The sequence below is a fragment of the Canis lupus genome, chromosome 25, assembly GCF_011100685.1.
Source record: "Canis lupus familiaris isolate Mischka breed German Shepherd chromosome 25, alternate assembly UU_Cfam_GSD_1.0, whole genome shotgun sequence".
Lineage (NCBI taxonomy): Eukaryota > Metazoa > Chordata > Mammalia > Carnivora > Canidae > Canis > Canis lupus.
In genome coordinates, this window is record NC_049246.1 from 17,708,207 (window position 1) to 17,723,547 (window position 15,341).

Sequence of the window (15,341 nt, forward strand, 5' to 3'; positions counted from 1 at the left end):
TCTTGTCCCCTTTATTATTATATAGTGCCCTTCTTTATCTCTTGTTACAAACTTTGTTTTAAAGTCTAGTTTTCTGATATAAATATGCTACTCAGGTTTTCTTTTGACATCCTTTTGCACGATAAATATTTCTTCATCTGCTCACTTTCAATCTGCAGTTATATAACCTCTTCTGCATATAGCAGTCTATATTAAATTGATGGTTGTTTAAGTTTGAACCCATTCTTCTTGTCCTCTTCATGTTTCAGGTATATGTTGTTATGTTTTACATCTTTTTATTTTGTGAGTTTCTTGACTGGTTTCTTACAGAAACATTCATTTTTACTGCTTTCGTGTTTCCTACCTTTATACTATCACTTTTGGTCTCTCTTTTCCACTCTCTGAGTCCCCCTTAGTATTTCTTGCAGGGCTGGTTTAATGGTCATGAATACTTTAATTTGTGTTTATCTGTGAAATCTATTTATCCTTCTATTTTGAATCTTAGCCTAGTTGGATAGAGTATTCTTGGTTGCAGATTTTCTCATTCAGCACTTTGAATATATCATGCTAGTCCTTTCTGGCTTGGAGAGTCCCTGAAAAATATGGGTTTTCCCTTACAAGTAACTATCTTATTTTGTCTTCTTCCTTTTAAGATTTGTTTCCTTATCACTATATTTTGCCAGTTTAATTATAATGTCTTGGTGTGGATCTGCTTTTGCTGATTTTATTGGAGTTTTCTGTCCCTCCTGCATCTGGATATCTGCTTCCTTCCCTAGATTAGGGAAGTTTTCAGCTATTATTTCTTCATATAAGATTTCTGCTCCCTTTTCTCTCTCTTCTTCTTCTTCTTCTGGAATTCCTATAATACAAATGTTACTACATTTGATGGAGTCACTGAGTTTCCTAGTCTATTCTCATTTTGCATAATTCTGTCTCTCTTTTGTTCAACTTCATTGCTTTCCATTACTTTTTTTTTATTTTTTTTATTTTTTATTGGTGTTCAATTTACTAACATACAGAATAACCCCCAGTGCCCGTCACCCATTCACTCCCACCCCCCGCCCTCCTCCCCTTCTACCACCCCTAGTTCGTTTCCCAGAGTTAGCAGTCTTTACGTTCTGTCTCCCTTTCTGATATTTCCCACACATTTCTTCTCCCTTCCCTTATATTCCCTTTCACTATTATTTATATTCCCCAAATGAATGAGAACATATAATGTTTGTCCTTCTCCGACTGACTTACTTCACTCAGCATAATACCCTCCAGTTCCATCCACGTTGAAGCAAATGGTGGGTATTTGTCATTTCTAATAGCTGAGTAATATTCCATTGTATACATAAACCACATCTTCTTTATCCATTCATCTTTCGTTGGACACCGAGGCTCCTTCCACAGTTTGGCTATCGTGGCCATTGCTGCTATAAACATAGGGGTGCAGGTGTCCCGGCGTTTCACTGCATCTGTATCTTTGGGGTAAATCCCCAATAGTGCAATTGCTGGGTCGTAGGGCAGGTCTATTTTTAATTCTTTGAGGAACCTCCACACAGTTTTCCAGAGTGGCTGCACCAGTTCACATTCCCACCAACAGTGTAAGAGGGTTCCCTTTTCTCCGCATCCCCTCCAACATTTGTTGTTTCCTGCCTTGTTAATTTGCCCCATTCTCACCGGTGTGAGGTGGTATCTCATTGTGGTTTTGATTTGTATTTCCCTGATGGCAAGTGATGCAGAGCATTTTCTCATATGCATGTTGGCCATGTCTATGTCTTCCTCTGTGAGATTTCTCTTCATGTCTTTTGCCCATTTCATGATTGGATTGTTTGTTTCTTTGGTGTTGAGTTTAATAAGTTCTTTATAGATCTTGGAAACTAGCCCTTTATCTGATATGTCATTTGCAAATATCTTCTCCCATTCTGTAGGTTGTCTTTGAGTTTTGTTGACTGTATCCTTTGCTGTGCAAAAGCTTCTTATCTTGATGAAGTCCCAATAGTTCATTTTTGCTTTTGTTTCTTTTGCCTTCGTGGATGTATCTTGCAAGAAGTTACTGTGGCCGAGTTCAAAAAGGGTGTTGCCTGTGTTCTTCTCTAGGATTTTGATGGAATCTTGTCTCACATTTAGATCTTTCATCCATTTTGAGTTTATCTTTGTGTATGGTGAAAGAGAGTGGTCTAGTTTCATTCTTCTGCATGTGGATGTCCAATTTTCCCAGCACCATTTATTGAAGAGACTGTCTTTCTTCCAATGGATAGTCTTTCCTCCTTTATCGAATATTAGTTGACCATAAAGTTCAGGGTCCACTTCTGGGTTCTCTATTCTGTTCCACTGATCTATGTGTCTGTTTTTGTGCCAGTACCACACTGTCTTGATGACCACAGCTTTGTAGTACAACCTGAAATCTGGCATTGTGATGCCCCCAGATATGGTTTTCTTTTTCAAAATTCCCCTGGCTATTCGGGGTCTTTTCTGATTCCACACAAATCTTAAAATAATTTGTTCTAACTGTCTGAAGAAAGTCCATGGTATTTTGATAGGGATTGCATTAAACGTGTATATTGCCCTGGGTAACATTGACATTTTCACAATATTAATTCTGCCAATCCATGAGCATGGAATATTTTTCCATCTCTTTGTGTCTTCCTCAATTTCTTTCAGAAGTGTTCTATAGTTTTGAGGGTATAGATCCTTTACATCTTTGGTTAGGTTTATTCCTAGGTATCTTATGCTTTTGGGTGCAATTGTAAATGGGATTGACTCCTTAATTTCTCTTTCTTCAGTCTCATTGTTAGTGTATAAAAATGCCACTGATTTCTGGGCATTGATTTTGTATCCTGCCACGCTACCGAATTGCTGTATGAGTTCTAGCAATCTTGGGGTGGAGACTTTTGGGTTTTCTATGTAGAGTATCATGTCATCGGCGAAGAGGGAGAGTTTGACTTCTTCTTTGCCAATTTGAATGCCTTTAATGTCTTTTTGTTGTCTGATTGCTGAGGCTAGGACTTCCAGTACTATGTTGAATAGCAGTGGTGAGAGTGGACATCCCTGTCTTGTTCCTGATTTTAGGGGAAAGGCTCCTAGTGCTTCCCCATTGAGAATGATATTTGCTGTGGGCTTTTCATAGATGGCTTTTAAGATGTCGAGGAATGTTCCCTCTATCCCTACACTCTAAAGAGTTTTGATCAGGAATGGATGCTGTATTTTGTCAAATGCTTTCTCTGCATCTAATGAGAGGATCATATGGTTCTTGGTTTTTCTCTTGCTGATATGATGAATCACATTGATTGTTTTACGGGTGTTGAACCAGCCTTGTGTCCCAGGGATAAATCCTACTTGGTCATGGTGAATAATTTTCTTAATGTACTGTTGGATCCTATTGGCTAGTATCTTGTTGAGAATTTTTGCATCCATGTTCATCAGGGATATTGGTCTGTAATTCTCCTTTTTGATGGGGTCTTTGTCTGGTTTTGGAATTAAGGTGATGCTGGCCTCATAGAACGAATTTGGAAGTACTCCATCTCTTTCTATCTTTCCAAACAGCTTTAGGAGAATAGGTATGGTTTCTTCTTTAAACGTTTGATAAAATTCCCCTGGGAAGCCATCTGGCCCTGGACTCTTGTGTCTTGGGAGGTTTTTGATGACTGCTTCAATTACCTCCCTGGTTATTGGCCTGTTAAGGTTTTCTATTTCTTCCTGTTCCAGTTTTGGTAGTTTGTGGCTTTCCAGGAATGCGTCCATTTCTTCTAGATTGCCTAATTTATTGGCGTATAGCTGTTCATAATATGTTTTTAAAATCGTTTGTATTTCCTTGGTGTTGGTAGTGATCTCTCCTTTCTCATTCATGATTTCATTAATTTGAGTCTTCTCTCTCTTCTTTCTAATAAGGCTGGCTAATGGTTTATCTATCTTATTAATTCTTTCAAAGAACCAACTCCTGGTTCTGTTGATCTGTTCCACAGTTCTTCTGGTCTCGATTTCGTTGAGTTCTGCTCAAATCTTTATTAACTCCCTTCTTCTCTTGGGTGTAGGATCTATTTGCTGTTTTTTCTCTAGCTCCTTAATGTGTAAGGTTAGCTTTTGTATTTGAGTTCTTTCCAGTTTTTGTTTTTGTTTTTTTTGTTTTTTTGTTTTAATTTTTTATTTATTTATGATAGTCACAGAGAGAGAGAGAGAGAGAGGCAGAGACACAGGCAGAGGAAGAAGCAGGCTCCATGCCGGGAGCCTGACGCGGGACTCGATCCCGGGTCTCCAGGATCGTGCCCTGGGCCAAAGGCAGGCGCCAAACCGCTGCGCCACCCAGGGATCCCCTTCTTTCCAGTTTTTGAATGGATGCTTGTATTGCGATGTATTTCCCCCTTAGGACTGCTTTTGCTGCATCCCAAAGATTTTGAACGGTTGTATCTTCATTCTCATTAGTTTCCATGAATCTTTTTAATTCTTCCTTAATTTCCTGGTTGACCCTTTCATCTTTTAGCAGGATGGTCCTTAACCTCCACGTGTTTGAGGTCCTTCCAAACTTCTTGTTGTGATTTAGTTCTAATTTTAAGGCATTATGGTCTGAGAATATGCAGGGGACAATCCCAATCTTTTGGTATCGGTTCAGACCCGATTTGTGACCCAATATGTGGTCTATTCTGGAGAAAGTTCCATGTGCATTTGAGAAGAATGTGTATTCAGTTGAGTTTGGATGTAAAGTTCTGTAGATATCTGTGAAATCCATCTGGTCCAGTGTATCATTTAAAGCTGTCGTTTCTTTGGAGATGTTGTGCTTAGAAGACCTATCGAGTATAGAAAGAGCTAGGGTGAAGTCACCAAGTATAAGTGTATTATTATCTAAGTATTTCTTCACTTTGGTTAATAATTGATTTATATATTTGGCAGCTCCCACATTTGGGGCATATATATTGAGGATTGTTAAGTCCTCTTGTTGAATAGATCCTTTAAGTATGATATAGTGTCCCTCTTCATCTCTCACTACAGTCTTTGGGGTAAATTTTAGTTTATCTGATATAAGGATGGCTACCCCTGCTTTCTTTTGAGGACCATTCGAATGATAAATGGTTCTCCAACCTTTTATTTTCAGGCTGTAGGTGTCCTTCTGTCTAAAATGAGTCTCTTGTAGACAGCAAATAGATGGGTCCTGCTTTTTTATCCAGTCTGAAACCCTGCGCCTTTTGATGGGGTCATTAAGCCCGTTCACATTCAGAGTTACTATTGAGAGATATGAATTTAGTGTCATCATGATATCTATTCAGTCCTTGTTTTTGTGGACTGTTCCACTGAACTTCTTCTTAAAGGGGAATTTTAAGAGTCCCCCTTAAAATTTCTTGCAGAGCTGGTTTGGAGGTCACATATTCTTTTAGTTGCTGCCTGTCTTGGAAGCTCTTTATCTCTCCTTCCATTTTGAATGAGAGCCTTGCTGGATAAAGTATTCTTGGTTGCATGTTCTTCTCATTTAGGACCCTGAATATATCCTGCCAGCCCTTTCTGGCCTGCCAGGTCTCTGTGGAGAGGTCTGCTGTTACCCTAATACTCCTCCCCATAAAAGTCAGGGATTTCTTGTCTCTTGCTGCTTTAAGGATCTTCTCCTTATCTTTGGAATTTGCAAGCTTCACAATTAAATGTCGAGGTGTTGAACGGTTTTTATTGATTTTAGGGGGGGATTTCTATTTCCTGGATCTGAATGCCTGTTTCCCTTCCCAGATTAGGAAAGTTTTCAGCTAGAATTTGTTCAAATACATATTCTGGCCCTCTGTCCCTTTCGGCACCCTCGGGAACACCAATTAAATGTAGGTTTTTCTTCCTCAGGCTGTAGTTTATTTCCCTTAATCTATCTTCATGGTCTTTTAATTGTTTGTCTCTTTTTTCCTCAGTTTCCCTCTTTGCTATCAACTTGTCTTCTATGTCACTCACTCGTTCTTCCACCTCGTTAACCCTCGTCGTTAGGACTTCTAGTTTGGATTGCATCTCATTCAATTGATTTTTAATTTCTGCCTGATTAGCTCTAAATTCTGCAGTCATGAAGTCTCTTGAGTCCTTTATGCTTTTTTCTAGAGCCACCAGTAGCTGTATAATAGTGCTTCTGAATTGGCTTTCTGACATTGAATTGTAATCCAGATTTTGTAACTCTGTGGGAGAGAGGACTGTTTCTGATTCTTTTGAGGTGAGGTTTTCCTTCTAGTCATTTTCCTCAGTGCAGAGTGGCCAAAAGCAAGTTGTATTGGGAAAAGGAGAAAAAGAGAGGAGAGAAAGAAGGAAAGAAAAGAGAAAGAGAAAAAAAAGGTAGAAAAAAAACGAAAAAGAAAAAAAAGGGAAGAAGAGAAAGAAAAAGAAAGGAGAAAAAAAGGGGGGTGGGGGAAGGAAACAAATCAAAAAGCAAAACAAAACAAAACAGAACAAAAACAAAAACAAAAACAAAAACAAAAAAGAACCACGGGGGAGTATCTTCTGATTCTGTGTACTTTAAGTCCCTTGGCTTCCTCTGGAAGTTGTCAGTCAGTCTAGCTGGTCTTCTGGGGGAGGGGCCTGTTGTGCTGATTTTCAGGTGTTAGCAGTTGGGGGAGCTGCTGTGCCCCTGCCTGGTGCAGGGCTCAGTGGGGGTTGTTTACCCCGTGAGGCCGCAGGAGGAACAGCCCCAGTGGCGGGGCAGCTCTGGAAACCTGGATTCAGCCCCCGCAGGAACTCCGGAGCTCTCGGTCTGCAGGGCCTGGAGGCTCCGGGGCGGGGCCGCTGATCTGCTCAGCTGGGGCAGGAGCGTCCTTGAGGTCCTGGGCCCTCCCGGCCTCTGCCTGTCCGGGTGGACGCCGGATCCTGGGCTGTGTCCCGGCGCCCTGTGCTCCGGAGCCTGCGCTGGTGGATTCGCGCTCCCGGGCCGCGCAGCCCCCTCCGCGGAGCCGCCGCCCGAGCACCCCGAGCTGCTCCTGGAACCGCGCAGCCCCCTCCGCACGGAGCCTCTTCCTCTGCCCGAGCCCCTCCGAGCTGCTCCCGGGGCCACGCAGCCCCCTCCGCGGAGCCGCCCCCGAGCCCCTCCAGCTGCTCCGGTCCCGCCGTGCGCGCTGCAGCCCTTAGGGAGCTCGGCGCACTCTCCTGGGCGCGCAGGTGTCTGTTACTGTCCCAGGGAGCCCGAGGGCATCCCCGCCCTCCTGGGTCCTGCTCCAGCTCCCTGCGAGCCCCTTTCCCCCCGGGAAGGTCGGTGCAGCTCCTGCGTCTCCGGGACGGGGCTCTCCTGTCCTGGGGACACTCGCCCCGGCCTCAGCCCGGCTCCTCTCGGGCCCCTCCCCCTTGGAGGCCTTTTGTGTCTTTATTTCTTTTTTCCCGTCTTCCTACCTTGATAGAAGCGCGAACTCTTCTCACTGTTGCATTCCAGGTGTTCTCTCTTTAATTCTCAGGCCGAATTCATAGATTTTCAGGATGATTGGAAGGTTTTCTAGGTAATTTGGTGGAGACAGGTGATTTGGGGACCCTACTCTTCCGCCATCTTGCCCCTCCTCCCCATTACTTTGTTTTATAGGGCATTAATTCATTCCTCTGCTTCTTCCAGTCTGCTATTTATTGCATCAAGCATATTTCTAATCTCATTTATTGCAGTCTTCATCTCTGAATTATCTTAACTTTTATTATTTATCTTATATTATTTCTTAACTCTTCTATCTCTGTAAAAAGGTCTCACTATTGTCTTTTTTTTTCTCAAGTCCAGTGAGTATCCTTATGATCAGTGCTTTAAATTCTCCATGAGACATGTTATTTATATCTGTTTTGCTTAGATTCTTGGCTGTGGCCTTCTCTTATTTTTTCATTTGGGATAAATTCCTCTCTCTTCTCATTCTGTCTAATTCTCTGCCTGCTTCTGTATGTTGAAAAGCCATTTATGTCTCCCACTCCTGAAAGTAATGGCCTTTTATGCAAAGAGTTCATGTAGTGCCCAGGACCTGGCACTTCAGCAAGCGTCCACAGTGTGGCTGTGTGCACCCTGCCATTGTATTCTTCTTCTTCTTCTTCTTTTTTTTTTTTTTTTAAAACAAGCTCTGGCCAGTTTTATTAAAGACAAATTTTGCATGATTTACTTTTCACCAGTCTGTTCTGGCTTGCTTCTAATGATATCAGAATCACCTGGATCAATGATAGCCAGTGTGCATACTCTGTTGTATTTCCCACATGCTGTGCCCAATTCAGTATTATTGCCACTGTAGTGATGGACACCAGTTTTGGCCAACATGGCATAGTATTCTATTTCAGATTTCCTCAAAGCAGGCGGTTGTTGGCCAAAATGACCAGTTTCGCTTTGCCGTGTCTGATCATTTTCAGGGTCTGCTTGTACCCCAGCACATACTTTCCACTTTTCATAACCAGTTGGAGCCTAGAGTTGATCGACTCCAGCGACTTTTTCGTCTTCTTTGCGGCCACCATCTTCCTGCCTTGGATGCGGGACAGCCCCAACCAACAGCAGCCGTCCCCTGCCATTGTATTCTGACTGCTATATCCCTCAGGTAGTCATCTGCCCGGGGTCTCCTTGCCTGTTGTGGGCAGTGTTTGGTCTCTGGCCTGAATATGTGTCCTGGTCTGCTTGTGAAGTGAGAACTGTCACCACCTCCACTGTGGTAAGGCCCTACAAAACTCTCTGGTCAGGATATATGGTATGGGCACGGATTTGTGCTTCTGGGGAAGGGGCCCACTGTGCTGGGACTGCGGCATGCGTGACTGAGAAGGGCAGTCCCACCAGTGTACAGAGGGGTGGGGCTTTGGTATAAGCAAGTTAGGCAGCCAGTGTCCATGCTGCTTGCTTCCTGCAGATGGCTTTGTGTTTATGCTGAGGGGTGGGGTAGGGAAGTGGCACTGGCCAGCTCCTTTGTTTGGAGAGAAGTGTCTCTGTGAATGCTGCCCCTCAGGAGCATGCTCCGAGAAGAGCAAATAATCTCCCCACTGTATGCCCCAGGTGCTCTTCAGATCACTGTTTCCATGTTTTAGGTCCCTAGGTTGTTTCCAGGAGCAGCCTCATTGCCTCCAGACTCTCCTGGAGCCCCTTAGAACTTAGGCTTTAAACCTCTCCTGTGAAGAACTGATGAAATTCAGCCCCTCTTGCTTTCTAAGCCAGTGACTATGGGGAAATGTTCTCCTTGTGTGTTCTGCTATGTGCTTGTCTGTCTCTCTCTCACCCTTCTTCTCTGAGACCAAGGCTCCCTCTTCTGCAGCATCTGTGATCCATTTCTCCCCTAAACCCCATTTCCACACTTATGACCTTCTTTGATTTGCCCTCTTCTCTACCTTTAGTTGTGGAATTTGTTCTACCAGTCTTCAGGTTGATTTCTGGGGTGTTTAGGATGATTTTGTTGTTATCTAGTTGTAATTGTGGATGAGGTGAGCCTAGGGTCCTCCTCCCCTGCCACGTTCTTCCCCTTCCCCTCTATGTATTCCACTTGTTCTTTTTTTTTTTTAATTTTTATTTATTTATGATAGTCACAGAGAGAGAGAGAGAGAGGCAGAGACACAGGCAGAGGGAGAAGCAGGCTCCATGCACCGGGAGCCCGATGTGGGATTCGATCCCGGGTCTCCAGGATTGCGCCCTGGGCCAAAGGCAGGCACCAAACCACTGTGCCACCCAGGGATCCCCTCCACTTGTTCTTTATTCTTCTCCCCAACCCTTTGCTTAGCTGCCTTTTAGATTGAATATTTTTTATTATTCCAGTTTATTTCCATCATTGGCCCATTATTTACAACTCTCAAAAATACATTTCGGTGATTATCATAGGATTGATGATATTTTAAAATTAGCCATAGTTTACTTTCATGGATTGTGTAAGGACCTTTCAACAGTATACTCCAATTCCTTCCATCTTTTGTGCTAGTGTCATAGATTCTTCTTTGCACATGCCAAGACACCAACTATAGTGCCACTGCTTTTTCTTTATACATACAACTAACATTTAGAACAATTAAATTAAAACTTGTATTTATCTGCATTTTCACTATTGCAGCATAATTCCTTTTTTTGTGTCTATAAATGCAGATTTCTCCTGGAATCATGTACCCTTTGTTCGAAAGACTTCCCTTAAGGTTCCAAGTCTGCTGGTAAATAATTCTCTCAGCTTTTATCAGAGAAAGCCTTTATTTTTTCTCAATTTTTAAAATGATTTTTTTCTTTTTTTTTTAAAGATTTTATTTATTAATTCATGAGAGACACACACACACACACACAGAGAGAGAGAGAGAGAGAGAGAGAGAAAGAGAGAGGCAGAGACACAGGCAGAGACACAGGCAGAGGGAGAAGCAGGCTCCATGCAGAGAGCCCAACATGGGACTCAATCCTGGGTCTCCAGTATCATGCCCTGGGCTGAAGGTGCCGCTGAACCACTGAGCCACCCGGGCTGCCCTAAAATGATTTTTTTCTTGATAGTATTTTGTGTTGATGCTTTTTTCTTTAGTTCTTTAAATATGTCACTCCATAGTGTTCTGGCTTGCAAAGTTCCTGACCAGAAGTCTGTTTTACTCTTATCTTTATTTTTCTGTATGTAATGTGTCTTTTTTCTCTGCCTCATATCAATATTTTTCACATATTTGGTTTTTAGCAGTTTGAATATGATGTGTCTAGGACTGTGTGTGTGTGTGTGTGTGTGTGTGTGTGTGTGTGTTATCTCTCCTACTTGGTGTTCTGAGCTTCTTGGATATGTGATTTTATGTTCATTTTAGGAATATCTTGGTCATTTTTCTCTTCAATTTTTTTTGTGCATCATTCTTCTTTTGGGGTTCCAATTATGTGTATATTAGAGTATTTCATATTGTTCTACAACTTTTAGATGCTCTGTTCTGTCCCCCCCCCCCCCAGCTTATTTTCTCTTTGTGTTTTAGTTTGGGTAATTTTTACTGAACTATATTTCATTTCATTGAATAGAGTCTTCTAATGAGACTGTCTGTATTAGTTATATATTGTACAAATTACTCGAAAACTGAGTAGCTTAAAACAACCATAAATCTATATTATCTTGGGAGTGCTTTGGCTGAGTGATTCTTGCTTGGAGTTTCTCCTGATATTTCAGTTAAGACCTTGGCCAGGGTTGGTATCATCTAAGACTTGGGAAGGCTGGAGGGTTCATTTGCAAGATGGATCATTCCATCCTGAATGGCTGCCAAATTAATTGATAGGAAACTGTGGTTCCTCCCCCTGAAGACTTCTCTATAGGTATGCTTGAATGTCCTTGGGTTGTGGCATTTGGCTTCCCCAGACGAGTGATCTCTGAGATTACATGGTAAAAGCTGCAATAACTTTTATGACCTAAATCTCAAAAGCCACATATGGTCATTTTTACAGCGTCCTATAGGTACACAGGTCAGGCCTGTTCATTACGGGTGGGAACTGTAGAAGGGCATCCATACCAGGAAACAGGGATCACTGGGGGCTATCTTAGAGCCTGGCTCCCACACTGTCAGAGCCAGTTTTACTTTTGTCATTGTCATTTTTATTTCTTGCATTTCTGTTAGTTTCTTTTTTATACTTTCCAGGTCTCTCCTACAAGTCCTCATTTGTTCACTTTGTCAATAGAGCATTTAACATACTGAATCATAGTTACTTTAAGTTTCCTGTCTGATAGTTCTAACATATGGGTTATCTTTGAGTATAATTCTGTTAATTGCTTTGTCTCTTGATGAAAGGTAGTTTTTCTTGACTTTTTGTGTTTCTCCTAATTTTTCACTGAATGTTGTCAACGTGTATAGAATATGAGAAATTGAGGGGTACCTGGGTGGCTTAGTCAGTTAAACATCTGACTCTGATGTCTGCTCAGGTCATGATCTCCGGGTCATGAGATTGAGCCCTGCATCAGGCTCCATGCTCTGCGGGGAGCCTGCTTGAGATTCTTTGTCTCCTTCTGTCTCTGCCCTTCCCCTCACTCACACTGTCTGTCTCTCAAAATAAATAAATAAATCTTAAAAAAGAAAGCGAATGAGAAATTGAGATAAAGCAGTATTTATGCCTGGAAATGGACACGCCTTTTTTCTGCTAAATTGTTGGTATGGGGAGTTGAGTCAATCTAGTGGAGAATTTAGTTGCAGTTGTATTTTAGTATTTACACCGTTACCTTCAGTGCAGCAGCTTCACATTCTTCTAAGCATTATCTTGCTCTTTGGGGAGGTTGGGTTGCCAGAGAGTGTTTTGCAGTAGTTTGCTCTACTCTCAGCTTTTAGTCTTCCTTCTGCCCCTGCTCCATAGAGAGGATTTCTCATCATCCTCTTGCCCCTCCCACAGAGGTAGGCTACTGTCATGTGTTAGTTCAACTTCAGTCTTAGGCAGGCTTTGTACCTTGACCTCTGTGGTAAAGCTTTCTCAGTGATCCCACCACTCCTCCCTATGGCAGCCAAATTCTATCTTGTATGTTTGGCAAGTGTTACACAGGAGAGTTTTCTGCTCCTCCCTCAGCAGAATTTCTCAACCACAGTGCTATTGACGTTTTGGGCTGGATAATTCTTTGTTGTGGGGGCTGTCCTGTATATTGTAGGATATTTAGCAGCATTTCTGGCCTTTACCCACAGGTAAAGTAGCATCCTCCCTCCAATTCTGATAACCAGAGATGTCTCTTGACATTATTAAGCCCTGGATGTGGACCACTGTTCTAATGGCATCGGTATAGGATCCTTGACCTAGGGTACTTATTTATTCCTCCTTCGGGGTAGAGAGTTTTTTCTTTCTACCAATTGCCTCCCCCCCCCCCCCCCAATTTCAATGGGTCTTTAGAATATACTACCTTTCACTTAGTGGCTTAAGACTTTTGTTCTATTAGGGAATCAGGGCTTGTGGGCTTTGTAGCTTTTCCTGCAGCTTCTCCTTTCCACAACTGCACCAATGAGGAAGGTTATCTCTGCTCTTCTGCCTATTCCCAGTCTTTCTTGGGAGCACCTGGCATAGGATCACAGAGAAGAGCCTGTGAGTAGGAATGAACTCTGCTTTGTGTCTCTGTCTCCTAGTGGTTTTTATACCTTAATGCTAGCTCACACTTGGCTTTCAGCAATTTGTTAAACATTTGAGCTGACTTCTTACCTGCTTATATAGTGCCTGCTGAGACTTCCTCCCATGCTCTGCCACAGGTAACTTAACCTCTGGTCTCTTCTGCGAAGGGTTTTTCCTTGGATTTCAGGGTATTTGATCAACAGGTAGTCTCAGCTAGAAAAGTTCAAGAAAAGTTATGATTCGGTAATTTACCTGGCTTTTTCTTTTTTTTAGGATGGAAGCAACATTTTTCTCTTTTACATCCTAGGCAGAAGTAGAATCCCATAGCTTCTTTATTATCCTTTTTTGTACACTGAAACATAATGTTTGTATTTAAAATAGGAAAAGCCTTTACTCAAACATTTTATTGTTGTCCTAAAAATTTCAAAAGTAATTTGTGCTTGTTGGAAAACAATTAGAATCATAAAGATGCATATAAGTAGAAAGTAAAATTTCTTTTTCCTTCATCTTGTAATTCCTAGGGATGAACATTGTGAGTTTGGAGTTTTTTATCCTCCAAGAATACTTGTAATCCTATATTATAGACTTAATTTTAATAATAGGAAACCATTATAATATAGTGTTTTACAACTTGATTTTTGTACTTAACAATATATCATGACCATTTTATTCCCATGTCCTTACATGCTGAGCTACCAAACAATGTATTTTCTGTAGCTTGGGAAGTCATTTGTGAATACACCATTCAATTAGTAGCTAAATCATATGTTTTCACGGTTGAATGCTATGCATAGGAAATAAAAACAACCCAACACATTGAAATTATAGTTTGAAGACTCAGAAAAAAAGGTAGGGAGAAGTATAAATATATATATGTATATATACTCAGTATTTTGCTGGCCTCCGAAAATTTCTGTGCTTAGTAGCTTTATTAAGCTTACTATAATGCAAGGGTCAGCAAATTCTTTATATAAAAGGCCAAGTAATGAATATTTTAGGCTTTGAGGGCTGGGTACAGTCTCTGTTGCATATTTTATGGTTCTTCAAAAATGTAAAACCCATCTTAGCTTATGTGTCATGCAAAAATATGTCATGGACTGAATTTGACCCAGGGGTCATAGTTTGCTGACCCCTGCTCCAATATGTTGGAAATGCTTTCTCCACCATTCTTTCCACTCTGTCATGACCCTCCACTCCCTCCCTAATCCACCAATTTTATTATAGCTTGGTTACTGAAAAGTCTGAGCTCTGAAATTCAGATCTGAGCTCTACCACTAAATAGTGACCTTTGGCAAAGAACTAACTTCTCTGTCCTTCAGTTTTACCCCCTGCAAAATGTAGATGATAATTCCTACTGCATTGTGACTTGTGAGAATTATTCTGCTATTCACTAGATAAGACCTTGAGAACCTATAATATGTCTGGCACTATTTAGGGCACTATTCAAATACCTGGCCTCATGAAGTCTAGTGGGGGATTCTGTGTTGATCAGGATACTTTAGGTTGCAAGTGACAGAAAATTCAGTTCAAAATGGATTAGGAAAAAAGTAGGTTTTCTTGTTTGTTTGCTGTTGTTTGTTTTTTGGCTTATGTAACTAAAAATTACAGATTTAGGTCTGCCTTCAGCTGTACCTGGATTCTAGTACTGGTTTACTTGGAATCTCTTTCCATTTTGTAGCTCTGCTTTTCTTTCAGGCAGGTTCTCACCATGAGGTGGCCAAATGCCATTGGCAACTCCAAATCTTTATTTTCTTGGCTCATTAAGCCCATTAGGGAGAGCTTTTCCTTCTAACATCCACATAAGAGTCCTGAGATTGACTGTGTACTCTAATTTGTCTTGTGCTCCCATCCCTGTAGCCCAGGGGATGGAAAACTTTGGTTGGCCAGGATAAGTCTGATGCCCATCTCTGGAAACAGGGTGTGCCCCACCTAAACTACAGAGACTAAATTAGAAGATGGAGAAACTGTATAATGGATAGGCAAAAATATGTTCACTATAGATCTTAAATCACTATACAACTGTATAATTATTAACTCTATAATCACAACAAAAGTAAAGTGCTATGATGGTGTTCAGTGGGATGGCCTGATCCTCTGGGTAATAGTCAGGGAAAGAGACTTTGGCCTGAGCTGAGAAGGAAGTGAAACTGTGAAACTAGGCAAAAGGACTATGGTGGGTGGGTAGGATAAGGAGAAAAACATGTGCACAGGACCTCTGCTGGGTGACTGCATGAGAAGTCTTATATGCTTAGAGTGGAAAGAGGGAGAAGGAAGTAAGAGAACTGGAAGAACATCAGGACCTGACTTACAGGGCCTGAGAGGTGTGTTTAGGGGTTTGATCTTGATGAAAGCCATATTAAATGAGATTGAAAGAGATAATGAATTGCAAGTGTTTAGAACAGAGTTGAACCTAATAATCTGGCCTGTTAATCTTATT

General features: G+C 41.6%; 1 protein-coding gene and 1 pseudogene across 2 annotated transcripts in view; one reads left to right on the forward strand and one right to left on the reverse strand.

Annotated features, from left to right (window-relative positions):
• CRYL1 (crystallin lambda 1) overlaps positions 1-15,341 on the forward strand; it is a 145,313-nt gene that overhangs the window by 42,939 nt on the left and 87,033 nt on the right. The window lies entirely within an intron of this gene.
• Positions 7,982-8,413, reverse strand: LOC100688761 (annotated as a pseudogene).